Raw genomic sequence first — 14,438 nt, forward strand, 5'->3', positions numbered from 1 at the left:
GATGCAAGCAGATCTTCTATTAACAATCCTGCCTCCTCTGTTTACACTTGAGTTTGTCTCATTGGTGTCAGCTAATTATGGCATTCAAGAATTTTTCTAGCCCATAAACAGCACTTTATCCACCAATTTTATTACAGTTCAAAATTACCAAGCAATCTCAATATGTTAGAATCATATGTTAGATAACAATAAAACAACTACTGTAGTGATAAAAGGGATCAATTATTCAAATTATAAGAAATAAGAAAATATGCATGGAATTACCCACCTATAACTAAAAAGCTGCAGATTATCAACCACTATGTTGTAGTATCTGTCCAAATAACAGAAATACAATACTTGGGTATGCACGCAAATTTCTTCTTGTGTATTGCCAGTATAACGCCCACCAAAACAATTTTCCATTCCCAAGGTAGCTCAATAACAAAAGCACTGATGTTTTTGAAAAAAGTCCACAGTTCTTGCTACTGATGTAGCTGTTGGAAGAAATAGAAAAAAAAACAAGTTAGTTTTTTAAAGGAACGATTATCTAGGTACATATCATACTAATAATAAATAGGCAGTCATTACAACACATTAGTTTACTTTGGTATGAAATTTAAAATTTATTATTTTCACTCCTGTAACAGTAATTAAAGTAAGAAACAATTGCTCCTCCTCATCAACATTTATAATTATTATTATTAACATTTATTTATAAAGCGCCAACATATTTCGCAGCGCTATACAATAAGTGGGTTTCATACACTGGACATACAGATTAACGTATAAAGCAACCAATAACCGATACAAGAAGTGAGGGGTAGATAGTACTTGAAATTCAAATATTAACATTGAATACATATATTATTATTAGTATTACAAACAAAAAGCAAAACCAATTTGAAAAATGTAAGTCGAGCTGGGACACTTGCCATCAAAGTTAGATTAATCAAGTCATATTTACCTTTATCAAATGATAGAACATTAATCATAGTAGAAATCTCTTTTAGTGGCATCTGTGGCAATACTCATAGGGGTATATTTATCATGCTGTGTAAAAAATGGAATAAAACATTACCGGTGAAGTTGCTCTTCAATTGCTGATTGGTTGCCCTGGGCAACATCACCGGTAATGCTTCACTCCACTTTTTACACAGCATGATAAATATACGCCTTAAACTCTTGTCTACTTAAATTTGTATTTGACTAATAATGACCTTAAGCCTCAATGTTTTTTTTCTAATAACAGTTATGAACTTTATAAATGTTATGTAATAAAAACCCCTTTTTCTCTTCTGCTATTTATTATTGAAGAGCTCAGGCTCAGGATGAATTTTGACTTTTTAAATTTTTACCGTGCTTGTGGGATTTTTAATTTGAACACAAAAATTCATAAAACACTCTTACGAAGTCAAACTCTCAACTTGAAGTCAATATCCTTCAGACTTTTTCATGTTTATGTCAAGTGTTTTTAATTTATGAATCAATTCTGTTTTTTGGTTGTTTACAATATATTTGAAATAACTTTAAGAGAGAAAATATGACTACGAATGTAAAATTTAACTTAAAATAACAGAAATGTAATTGGTCAAAAAATATTCATATTTTATTAGCATTAGCTGACAACATCATTGGTATTTTTTGTATTTCATACTTTTTATCTTTTTTTATTATTCCCACTCTCTTGATATTAATATACGTTTCTGAAGACCGTTTGTTCATACATGGGGGGCCTGATTTACGATTGCTCAAGCCTCTGAGCTACGGCAATCGGTTACTAAAACCAAACAAGAGTTCCTGAACTCTTGTGTGGTTTCTGTATCCAATTACCTTCACTTTGTTCTCAAGAGAATTTTTTTTCCCCAGGCAGGTTTTGGGAAAAATAAAAAGCTTGGCACCTTAAACCTGCACAAAGGTAAGGTAATCGGACACAGATACTAGACAAGTGATCAGGAATTCCTGTGTGGTTTCAGTAACTGATAGCTAAAGCCTGAAGGCTCATAAATCAGCCCCTAAATGATCAAAAGTATGTGGACAACTGACTGTCTCTGACTCTTCTGTAAAGGCTTTTTACTAGATGTTGGAACATTGTTAGAGAGATTTGCTTCAATTTATATTTAAGATCTGGGCTCTGCTGTTTGGCAACCAAGATTGGCTTGTGCTGGTCATCCAATTCACCCCAAAGGTGTTTAGTTGGGTTGAGGTACAGGCCAGTCAAGAAACCCGCTCCCATTTCAAGCCAATTTTATTTTGATCTTTATTTACACACAGGGTTATTGTTCTACTGAAACAGGAACTGTTTGTTGCCACAAAGCATGAAAAACAGATTTGATAAGATTTTAATTATTTGATGTAGTGGCACCTATGTCTGCAATAATAGGTATGGCTTAAATAGCTAATTGCACAAATACTTTAGGACATAGGATTGGGCAGATTTACATTTATAAGAAACTTTATTTCATGATTTATCAGGTGAAAACTCAACTAAAGTCCATGGAAAAATCTGAAAATTGAATAAGAAGAGAAGTCTTTCTAATCTAACTGAATTCAATGAAAAACACTTACCCTCTAGTGCAAGTGCATTCTTTTCTGTCAAATTATTAATTAGCAAAAAACACAAAATAACAAAAAAGGTGAGATAAGATTAGCAAAATCAAGAATGTTTCTCTATCTTTGATACACCTGCCCATCAATTTTTTGTTCTTCATTGTAGTTACATTTCAAAAAGAAACCAAGAAAAACTATTTTCTGTTGTTAGTTAAGGTTACTACCCGCATCTTTCTGCTCTGTACACCACTTCTGTGTGTGCCTCTGGTTCCAAGACAGGGAATCTTCTGAAGCAGAGGAGGAGGGTACTTTTCGGGTTAACCCGCACATCACTAGTTGGTAGCCATTCTGTGGCCATTGACAGTAAGGTGGGTATTTTTCTGCATGTAGATATAGAAAATGGAATAAAAAAATAAGCAAATAAGTTAAGAACCACATGCTAAAATATTGCATTTCAAAAAACATATCCCATTGTCCAAATCAAAACCAGATTTAATGAATGAATTATATCGGTTAGATTGAAATCTTTTGCATTTTAAAACAAGCTCTAGCTTCATTTACAGCAAGGATGATCCAACTTCTGTATATAGAGAACCCTCCCCTCACTACCCTTCCTGTTTTAGATTGGGACTAAAAGTTATTCTGCCAAAATAGCCTGTTTTGTATTGTGTAATGTCACATACTGTAGATATGCAAATGTTACTTGCCATGTTACATAGTTACATAGTTACATAGGGTTGAAAAAAGACCATTGTCCATCAAGTTCAACCCATCCGAGTAAACCCAGCACACAACCTATACTAACCAATCTATACACTCACATACATAAACTATATATATACAACCAGTAATACTAACTGTAGATATTAGTATCACAATAGCCTTGGATATTCTGCTTGTTCAAAAACTCATCCAGGCCCCTCTTAAAGGCATTAACAGAGTCTGCCATTACCACATCACTAGGAAGGGCATTCCACAGCCTCACTGCCCTCACCGTGAAAAACCACCTACGCTGCTTCAAATGGAAGCTCTGTTCCTCTAATCTATAGAGCACTTCTGTAACACGTTGATGCTATATGGAAGAACTGAATATGGCAACTGACTGAATGTGGTGCTGTGTTTATATCATACAAATTTACTCCAAGCCCAATTTGTTATATTTGGTATATACTGCTACAGTATACACACAGATACAGTAAAATTCAATATGGCACATAAATATCAGTATTCCTGCTGTAAATAGATTATTGAGCGTTAATGTGGTGAACATAGTAAAATCAATCACACAATATTAATATAAAGTCTTTTTCTGAATAAAAAATTGGTTTATCACAGTTCAACACAAAGAAAGACTGCCAAGATAACTGTGCAAAAATCATGGCTGCCATAACACTAAGATTATTGGAGATAGGTGACTGCACACATCTTGAAAAGTAGTACTTAAAGGAAAAGTAACACTAAAAATTTTCAAGTAAAAAATCTATTCTACCCTGCCCCACTAATTGCCCTATCCTGCAAGCCATTTATTATTTTGAATGCTTTAGTACAAAATACCTGTTAAAACTTGGCTTCCAGTCATTTGAAGAAAGGCGATATGGCGATGCAGGGGAAGTATCGGGGGAAGCAGCCACTATGCGGTGATCGATTGATTGAGCCTAGCCTGACTCCTTCCTATACAGAAGCAAGGCTAGACTCGATCAATTGATCACCGCATAGTGGCTGCTTCCCCCGCCTTTCTTCAAATGACCAGAAGCCAAGTTTTAACAGGTATTTTGTACTAAAGTATTCAAAATAATAAATGGCTTGCAGGATAGGGCAATTATTGGGGCAGGGTAGAATAGATTTTTTATTTAAAATTTTTTAGTGTTACTTTTCCTTTAATGGAGTTTCTGCTCATACCCGTTAAAGGACACAGGGAATTCAACTGGCCACAAGTGTTTGCAGCATATATGTTTTCACTTCATTCTGAAAGATGTATAGCAAGGAGACCCACCCCTTCCCTACTTAGCTAACCCTTGATGACTGTTTCGCTATAATGGAATTCATAATTTAGGATAAGTAGGGTATTAGTTCTGGTTTGAGACCCACTTGGGCCTCCTCATGTTTGGTTTTGTATAGCTGATTAGAACAACTCCAGATTAATGATCAATTGTATTGCAATAATAACGATATGCCCATATACTATAAACAAAGAGGCAGATCATCAAAGTAAGAGTTCGAATACCGAAATGGGTAAAATTCAGATTAGATACAATAGTTTCTGATGATCAAAAATGCTTACGAAAAAATCGTAATAGTCACGATAATATTGTATTGGCGATCCGAAAGTCTCAAAATTTTCTTATCCGAACGATTGTAAATGGCGGGAAAACCTTTCTGACTTTGATCATTCTGTGCATGTTTTTTGAAGCCTCCCATAGGACTCAATGGCACTCAGCAACTCCAACCTGGCCCAAGGAAAGTCACGATAACGAAGCTTTAATGAATCAGAAACTTTATTACTCGGCGCGGCAAATATAATTTTGTCACACAAATTGTTGCGCAAATAGTTGCAAAGTACGAAAAAGTTGTGCAAATTAACAAAAACGTCGCAAAAAAATTTGCACGGTACGTAAACATTAAAAAACAATGTACTTTGATAAATGTGCCCCAAACTGTATTAACCCTTTAAGTGCCAAGGGACGTAGATTCTACGTCCTAGGTACCAAGGGACCAAAGTGCCATGGGACGTAGAATCTACGTCCCATGGCACTGTCGGGTTTACAAGCGCTGCGCTCGCTTTTAAAGCAGCGCAGCGCTTGTAAAGCCTTCACAACCCCCTAGGCAACGAGCGAATGAAGACATACTTACGGATCCGGTCGCCCAGCCGCACCGATCCGGTCCCTCAGCCAATGACAGCAGTGGACACGCATTGATGACGTGTCCACTGCTGTCCCTTTAAAAGTCGCCGCCTACTGTCGGCTCCCTCACTCCTGCTGCGCACATTGGACCGGATGGAGCTTCCCTGCTGCCTTCCTGCTGGATTTATCGCCCCTGATCGCCTCTTTTTTTCAATTTTTTCTTCTATCTTTGTCATTATTACACTTTTGTACACATACACACTTATTTACAACTTTCCCAAGCACACACAGACACTTACACACACACTTACACTTTTTTTTTTTTTTTTCTTTCTTTCTTTTCTTTTCTTTCTTTCTTTGCTTTCTTTGGCAGTCTTTTTTTTTTTACTAAAACTTTATTTCTGATCTTGCTCTATAATTATCTGATTTATTTGGTTGCATTTTAGTGTTTTTTTGGCATTTTCATAATTGATTTCTGTTTTTGAATTATTCTATTGCACTGTAACTTTTTTTATTGCTATTGGGTGCTGAATTTGCAGTGACGTTGGTGGATCCAGGGCTCTGACCACCGATTTCATTGCAATTATTGTTCTTCTGTTGGTTTAGGTGGTTTTATTGGATTTTACTGATTTTATGGTGTTTTATCTTTGCATTGTTCTTTGTGTGTTTAGTGCCCCCAAAAAGGTTGCTTTTGCAGTGACATTGGTGGATCCAGGGCTCTTACCGATTTCATTGCAACTATTGTTCTTTGATTGCTTTTAGTGGTTTTATTCCATTTTAACTTCATTTGATTTCAGTTGTTCTAGAAAGGTCCAGAGGTGCTAAGATTGTTCTGGTAGTTTCTATTGCCAAGGGTTAGGCTGATGCCACACATGGCGTAGGGCTGATTTTTTCAGCAAGTGGAAAAACGCTTGCCGAAAATTCAGCCCTACGCCTGCTACTTGTGCCTGCACCCGAATGAATGGGATACGCTCGGGTGCAGGCACATGTAGCCGATATACGCATGAAAACGCGAGACTTTGCATTCTCACGCGTTTTCATGCGTATATCGGCTACATGTGCCTGCACCCGAGCGTATTCCATTCATTCGGGTGCAGGCAAAAAAAAAGGGGTGCATAGAGTGCAGCCCCAATATTATGCATTTTCAGGTTTGGTGGCCATGTACTTATGCGCAACCAGACATAGGTATCGTTTTATTCAGGGGAACTTGCAGATTGATCTAGGGTTGTATCTGGTTTTTCCTTGATTTCTGACCAAAGCGCTGACTTCTGCAAGGGACTGCGGCCACAATTTTCCATGTAGAAAGAGAAGAATGGTGTCTCTGAATAGCTGAAGGTGTGCACTTTTCGTAAATATATAGATTGTGGGGGTTATCTCACAGGTAGGGGGGGTTAACACTGAAAAACTGCAGGTAGTGCACATAGAGCGCAGCCCCCAAAATTTCAACTGAAATTGCCCTTATGCATTGCCCCTGTTTTGGGGCATTTGGTGGCCACGTCTTTATGTGCACCCATACATATGGGGTATCGTTTTATTCAGGGGAACTTGCAAATTGAGGTTTAGTAAGTTTTTGGTAGTTGCCATGGAGATTTTGGGGAGAAATCTAGGTTTTTTATCTGGTTTTTCCTTGATTTCTGACCAAAGCGCTGACTTCTGCAAGGGACTGGGGCCACAATTTTTCATGTAGAAAGAGGAGAGTGGCGTCTCTGAATAGCTGAAGGTGTGCACTTTTCAGAAATATATAGTTTGCGGGGGTTATTTCACAGGTATGGGGGTGTTTAGACTAAATAACTGCAGATAGAGCACAGCCCCCCCTTATGCATTGCCCCGGTTTGGGGGCATTTGGTGGCCACGTCTTTATGTGTACCCATACATATGGGGTATCGTTTTATTCAGGGGAACTTGCAGATTGAGGTTTAGTAAGTTTTTGGTAGTTGCCATGGAGATTTTGGGGAGAAATCTAGGTTTGTATCTGGTTTTTCCTTGATTTCTGACCAAAATCTAGGGTTGTATCTGGTTTTTCCTTGATTTCTGACCAAAGCGCTGACTTCTGCAAGGGACTGCGGCCACAATTTTCCATGTAGAAAGAGAAGAGTGGTGTCTCTGAATAGCTGAAGGTGTGCACTTTTCGTAAATATATAGATTGTGGGGGTTATCTCACAGGTAGGGGTGGTTAACACTGAAAAACTGCAGGTAGTGCACATAGAGCGCAGCCCCCAAAATTTCAACTGAAATTGCCCTTATGCATTGCCCCTGTTTTGGGGCATTTGGTGGCCACGTCTTTACGTGCACCCATACATATGGGGTATCGTTTTATTCAGGGGAACTTGCAAATTGAGGTTTAGTAAGTTTTTGGTAGTTGCCATGGAGATTTTGGGGAGAAATCTAGGTTTTTTTATCTGGTTTTTCCTTGATTTCTGACCAAAGCGCTGACTTCTGCAAGGGACTGCGGCCACAATTTTTCATGTAGAAAGAGGAGAGTGGCGTCTCTGAATAGCTGAAGGTGTGCACTTTTCAGAAATATATAGTTTGCGGGGGTTATTTCACAGGTATGGGGGTGTTTAGACTAAATAACTGCAGGTAGAGCACATAGAGCACAGCCCCCCCTTATGCATTGCCCCGGTTTGGGGGCATTTGGTGGCCACGTCTTTATGTGTACCCATACATATGGGGTATCGTTTTATTCAGGGGAACTTGCAGATTGAGGTTTAGTAAGTTTTTGGTAGTTGCCATGGAGATTTTGGGGAGAAATCTAGGTTTGTATCTGGTTTTTCCTTGATTTCTGACCAAAGCGCTGACTTCTGCAAGGCACTGCGGTCACAATTTTCCATGTAGAAAGAGGAGAGTGGCGTCTCTGAATAGCTGAAGGTGTGCACTTTTCAGAAATATATAGTTTGCGGGGGTTATTTCACAGGTATGGGGGTGTTTAGACTAAATAACTGCAGGTAGAGCACATAGAGCACAGCCCCCCCTTATGCATTGCCCCTGTTTAGGGGCATTTGGTGGCCACGTCTTTATGTGTACCCATACATATGGGGTATCGTTTTATTCAGAGGAACTTGCAGATTGAGGTTTAGTAAGTTTTTGGTAGTTGCCATGGAGATTTTGGGGAGAAATCTAGGTTTTTATCTGGTTTTTCCTTGATTTCTGACCAAAGCGCTGACTTCTGCAAGGGACTGCGGCCACAATTGTCCATGTAGAAAGAGAAGAGTGGTGTCTCTGAATAGCTGAAGGTGTGCACTTTTCGGAAATATATAGATTGTGGGGGTTATCTCACAGGTAGGGGGGGTTATCAATGAAAAACTGCAGGTAGTGCACATAGAGCGCAGCCCCCAAAATTTCAACTGAAATTGCCCTTATGCATTGCCCCTGTTTTGGGGCATTTGGTGGCCACGTCTTTATGTGCACCCATACATATGGGGTATTGTTTTATTCAGGGGAACTTGCAGATTGAGGTTTAGTAAGTTTTTGGTAGTTGCCATGGAGATTTTGGGGAGAAATCTAGGTTTTTATCTGGTTTTTCCTTGATTTCTGACCAAAGCGCTAACTTCTGCAAGGGACTGCGGCCACAATTTTCCATGTAGAAAGAGAAGAATGGTGTCTCTGAATAGCTGAAGGTGTGCACTTTTCGTAAATATATAGATTGTGGGGGTTATCTCACAGGTAGGGGGGTTATCACTGAAAAACTGCAGGTAGTGCACATAGAGCGCAGCCTCCAAAATTTCAACTGAAATTGCCCTTATGCATTGCCCCTGTTTTGGGGCATTTGGTGGCCACGTCTTTATGTGCACCCATACATATGGGGTATCGTTTTATTCAGGGGAACTTGCAGATTGATGGTTAGTAAGTTTTTGGTAGTTGCCATGGAGATTTTGGGGAGAAATCTAGGTTTGTATCTAGTTTTTCCTTGATTTCTGACCAAAGCGCTGATTTCTGCAAGGGATTGCGGCCACAATTTTCCATGTAGAAAGAGAAGAGTGGTGTCTCTGAATAGCTGAAGGTGTGCACTTTTCGGAAATATATAGATTGTGGGGGTTATCTCACAGGTAGGGGGGGTTATCAATGAAAAACTGCAGGTAGTGCACATAGAGCGCAGCCCCCAAAATTTCAACTGAAATTGCCCTTATGCATTGCCCCTGTTTTGGGGCATTTGGTGGCCACGTCTTTATGTGCACCCATACATATGGGGTATCGTTTTATTCAGGGGAACTTGCAGATCGATGTTTAGTAAGTTTTTGGTAGTTGCCATGGAGATTTTGGGGAGAAATCTAGGTTTTTTATCTGGTTTTTCCTTGATTTCTGACCAAAGCGCTTACTTCTGCAAGGGACTGCGGCCACAATTTTCCATGTAGAAAGAGAAGAGTGGTGTCTCTGAATAGCTGAAGGTGTGCACTTTTCAGAAATATATAGTTTGTGGGGGTTATTTCACAGGTAGGGGGGGTTAACACTGAAAAACTGCAGGAAGTGCACATAGAGCACAGCCCCCACATTTTTAGCTGTAATTGCCCTTGTGCATTGCCCCTGCTTTGGAGTGTTTGGTGCCCATGTCTTTATGTGCACCCATACATATGGGGCATCATTTTATTCAGGAGAAGTTTGTCTTTCAAATATGCCTTTGTTAGAAAATTTTTATGAGATTTTTTTTTGTCAAATCCACATTTGATCATGCGTCCAAGTTTACGTTTTAGAAAAAAAAAAAAAATGTCATAAAAAGTTCCAAATTTCACAATGCACTGACAAAAGGTATTTGGCTTTTGAGTGAAAACTACATTGCACCTAGAAACCTGAAGGTCTGTAGTTTCTAAAGATACCAAACATGAGGGGATATTTTAGATTTACATATAAGTTATGCTGCATTAACTGTTACAAGCGCTTTTCTGCTTTGTTCTGGTGTGATATTGTACTAAGTATTGCTTTAGTTTGGGGGTTACTTCTGGACAGGAACTGTGGGGTACCACCACATATTTGGTATTGTTGGAATTGGGAGTATCAGGGCTTTTACAAACAATAAAAAAAAGTGAGTAAAATTAACTTTTCTATGGAAAAAAACCTCAAAATATACAGAAATTTTTCATAATTTTATTTTTTTTTTACATATTTCACCCAAAATACACATCATATCTCCAGAAAAGTTATAAAATTTGGTATGTATGTCGAAGCCCAATTAGTGACGAAAAAAACGATATATAATTTCCCTAGTTTCGTGGAGGTTTTCCTACCAAAAAACATTGTTAAAGTGAATGAGTACAAAATGCTTAAAAAACGTCTGGCACTGGGGGGAACCGAAATGACGAATTCGGCTGGCACTTAAAGGGTTAAGTAATGCATCTTGCTTGTGTACCTTTCAGGTCATGGACATGAATGATTTTTCAGTTTTACATTTGCATCACAAAAACAAAAGAAGATTTTAGGAAGTGTTTTGTTGTAATTTTGTCATGGCTGAAACAGTGTACAAAAGTATGCAATTAAACTGGGTTAGAAGTTCTCTTGGACTTTTTAGCTTGCTGCCACAATAAGAACCAGCATACTCAGGCCATTTGTAAATGGGCCTTTGTTTTCAGACGATTATAAAAGAGAATCTGACGATAAATCTTTAGTTATTCTATCTAGTGCATTAATTGTTGCATGAATTTTAAAGAACAAATGAAAATCTGTTGTTTTCTATTAATAGTCATTGCTCATAATAGAAAGCAGGGTTCAGGATATTCTACTGGCAAACCACTATCAATGACTAACTGCAGCTTGTTGGGGGTTCTATATTTAGCAATAGGTATTTGTTTCAGCCTGTGTTAACCTCCAGTAAACACAATAGGGCTGATTCATTAAGGTGCGTTAAAACGAGCGCATTTATTATTATATTATTATTTATAGCATACGTTAAAAATGTTATCGCGTCTTATTTTTCACGTCAACGCACGATTCACTAAAAGGATATTTGCGTTAATTTAGATGCGATGCTGTTTGCGTTATTGAAGTTGCAAAGACAATATTCGTGTGGTATTTGATGCAACAAGCGCTAATTAATGCAGCGCGCTACTTGTCGCTCGCGCTAATTAACGCACGTGCGCTAATTTTAACGCATGCCATATTAGCCATACACACCATTATGTTCGTAAAACTACTTTTTTTTAAAATGACCATTTCCCTGCAAACTGGAGGCTACATCACTCTAGGGCCAACACATACTTGAATAAATCACACTGCAAAGTCCATATTGCGTTGCCAAAAGCTCATGAACTGTACTTTTCTATAATTACCGCCTGCTCCAAGTAGGTGTTAATTTTCGCACAGACTAATGCGATATTTAGCGTGGCTAAGTGTTTGTGAATCATGCGTTAGTATTATTTCTGTGCGCTAATTAATGCAATGCGGTAAAATTACCGCATTCGGTTGCGCGCTATTTAACGCACATGATATGCGACTTATCGCATGTGATAATACTTTAGCGAATCGCGCAGGGTTTTTTGTGTCAATTTTAACGCAAAAAAGCATGCGATACCGCTTATTGCACTTTAGTGAATCAACCCTAATGGCTAATGTTACACTAGGCACTTTCTCTACCACCAGAAGAACTGCTTAGTTTGACATTAGCCTATAAGAGCTATTAAGGGGAGGTAGGACAAAAAATTGAAAAAAAAAAAAAACAGGAGGAGGAAAAGGAGAATTTAAGAAGAGTAACCACTGTCCAAAATCATTAATTACATAGTAACATAGGGTTGAAAAAAGACCAGTGTCCATCAAGTTCAACCCATCCAAGTAAACCCAGCACACCTAACCCCCACCTACCAATCTATACACTCACATACATAAACTATAAATACAACCACTAGTACTAACTGTAGATATTAGTATCACAATAGCCTTGGATATTCTGATTGTTCAAGAACTCATCCAGGCCCCTCTTAAAGGCATTAACAGAATCTGCCATTACCACATCTCTAGGAAGGGCATTCCACAACCTCACTGCCCTCACCGTGAAAAACCACCTACGCTGCTTCAAATGGAAGCTCCGTTCCTCTAATCTAAAGGGGTGACCTCTGGTACATAATCCCCTCTAATGTACTTGTACAGAGTAATCATGTCCCCTCGCAAGCGCCTCTTTTCCTGAGAAAACAACCTCAACCTCGACAGTCTCACTTCATAGTTTAAATCTTCCATCCCCTTAACCAGTTTAGTTGCAAGTCTCTGCACTCTCTCCAGCTCATTAATATCCTTCTTAAGGACTGGAGCCCAAAACTGCACCACATACTCAAGGTGAGGTCTTACCAGGGACCTATAAAGGGGCAAAAATATATTCTCATCCCTTGAGTCAATGCCCTTTTTTATACAAGACAGTTGTTGTAGTGATGCAGACTGTAGCTGTTAAGGAGACCACTGTTGAGCTGGAAAGGCAGCCCCCGGTTGATTTCTGTGTGTGCTTTAATGGACAAATCGTTGGGAGTAACATTTTGTTAGGCACTCTCTAGTCTAGAGACTAATCCCTTAACTCCAACTAAAGCACAGGCAGAAAACTGTTTAATTCAATTTCAGTCTACTTATACTACACTACCTATTTTATGCAGAGACATGCAAAGAATCTTTTTCAAGTACGATGTGTACCTGCCCATAAAAGTAACAACTACCCCAACAAAATAATTCTTAACTTACTTTGGCTTTGGTGTTCTGTAACAAACATAGGGGCCAATTCACTAAAGGTCGATAAAACGAGTGGTATTTATAGCATGCACTAAAAGGACCGGTGTCATAATTAAGACGCAATGGGCCCGATTCACTAAAGTGCAATAAAATGTGCGCTATTTATAGCGTGCGTTAAAAATTTTATCGCGTCTTAATTTTCACGACTTTTCGCATGCTTCACTATAAGCATACGTGCGCTATTTTACGCGCGGTATTTCATGCGATATTTTTGTCGCGATAAATAGCGTGTGCGGTATTTTTCGCATGCACGCTATTTATCGCATGCGCTAATTGTCGCGACATTACGCACGCGACAATCGGCAGCATAAAAATGGCGACATTTTGCCCTGGGAGAGCACAGAGTGCTAGAGAGGTGCTGTATAAAAGTTTATGTGCAAAAAAACCCCCCAAAAACTATAAAAATATAAGTAAGAAAAAAAAAGAAGTGCTAGAGATAATAAAATGGGGGGGAGGGGGCATTTAAGAATATTTAGCCAAATACTTAGGGCTCCGTTTACTAAATTGGCTTAAATTAAGTGGGAGATTTTAGACACAGAATAAATGGCAAATATGTTATGGGCACTTTATTAAACGGGGACAAATATAATATTGCAATTATTCTGGCAGCAAAACATTGGATTGGCAGTTATCACACTTGCCAGAAAATACGCTACATACTAATTAACGCAAGTTTTACTATTCAGCAAAATGGGCTAAAGACAAAATTGTTGGCAGAATATTTGCAAACATTTAACCCATATAGCATATTTATGCTGTTACTGATAAATATAAGAGTGTAGGGGAAACTACATGAAAGTATAGAATACCATATCAAGGAAGGAAAAATAATGAGACATTACTCAGTTCAAAAGTAGAAAACTAAAAACTTTTACTTAATATAATAAAATAAAAAAGGGGGGGAAAAAAAAACTTAGGGCTTGCTGCCCTTGAGTTCTCTAATGTCCCTCTTTATTTGATCCACTTCCCCCCGGAGCTGGGCCAGCTCGGCCTTCATGTTGGCCAGGTCCTCCTGCACGGATGGTCCCTCGTGCGCAGGAGAACCTGGCGCCCAGCGCTTGGCCTGGGGGGAGTCCGGGGCCTGGGGGGAAACTGGGGGAGGAATCAAGTGGGGGGTCCGGGGCCTTGGGGGCCGCTGGTCCTTGGGCCTCGGGGGCCACTTGTCGTTGGGCCTCGGGGGCCACATGTCCTTGGGCCTCGGGGGCCGGAGGAGGTCAGGCCTCGGGGGCCGCAGGTCCGGCCTCTGGGGCCGGTGCTTGGGCCGGTGCTTGGGCCTCGGGGGCCGGAGGACGGGCCTCGGGGGCCGGAGGTCAGGCCTCGAGGCCGGTGGAGCCTGCTAGGCCACAGGAGCCTGGAGGGCCTGGGGTTTGGCCT

Source organism: Xenopus tropicalis, chromosome 6 (assembly GCF_000004195.4).
Source record: "Xenopus tropicalis strain Nigerian chromosome 6, UCB_Xtro_10.0, whole genome shotgun sequence".
Classification (NCBI taxonomy): Eukaryota; Metazoa; Chordata; class Amphibia; order Anura; family Pipidae; genus Xenopus; species Xenopus tropicalis.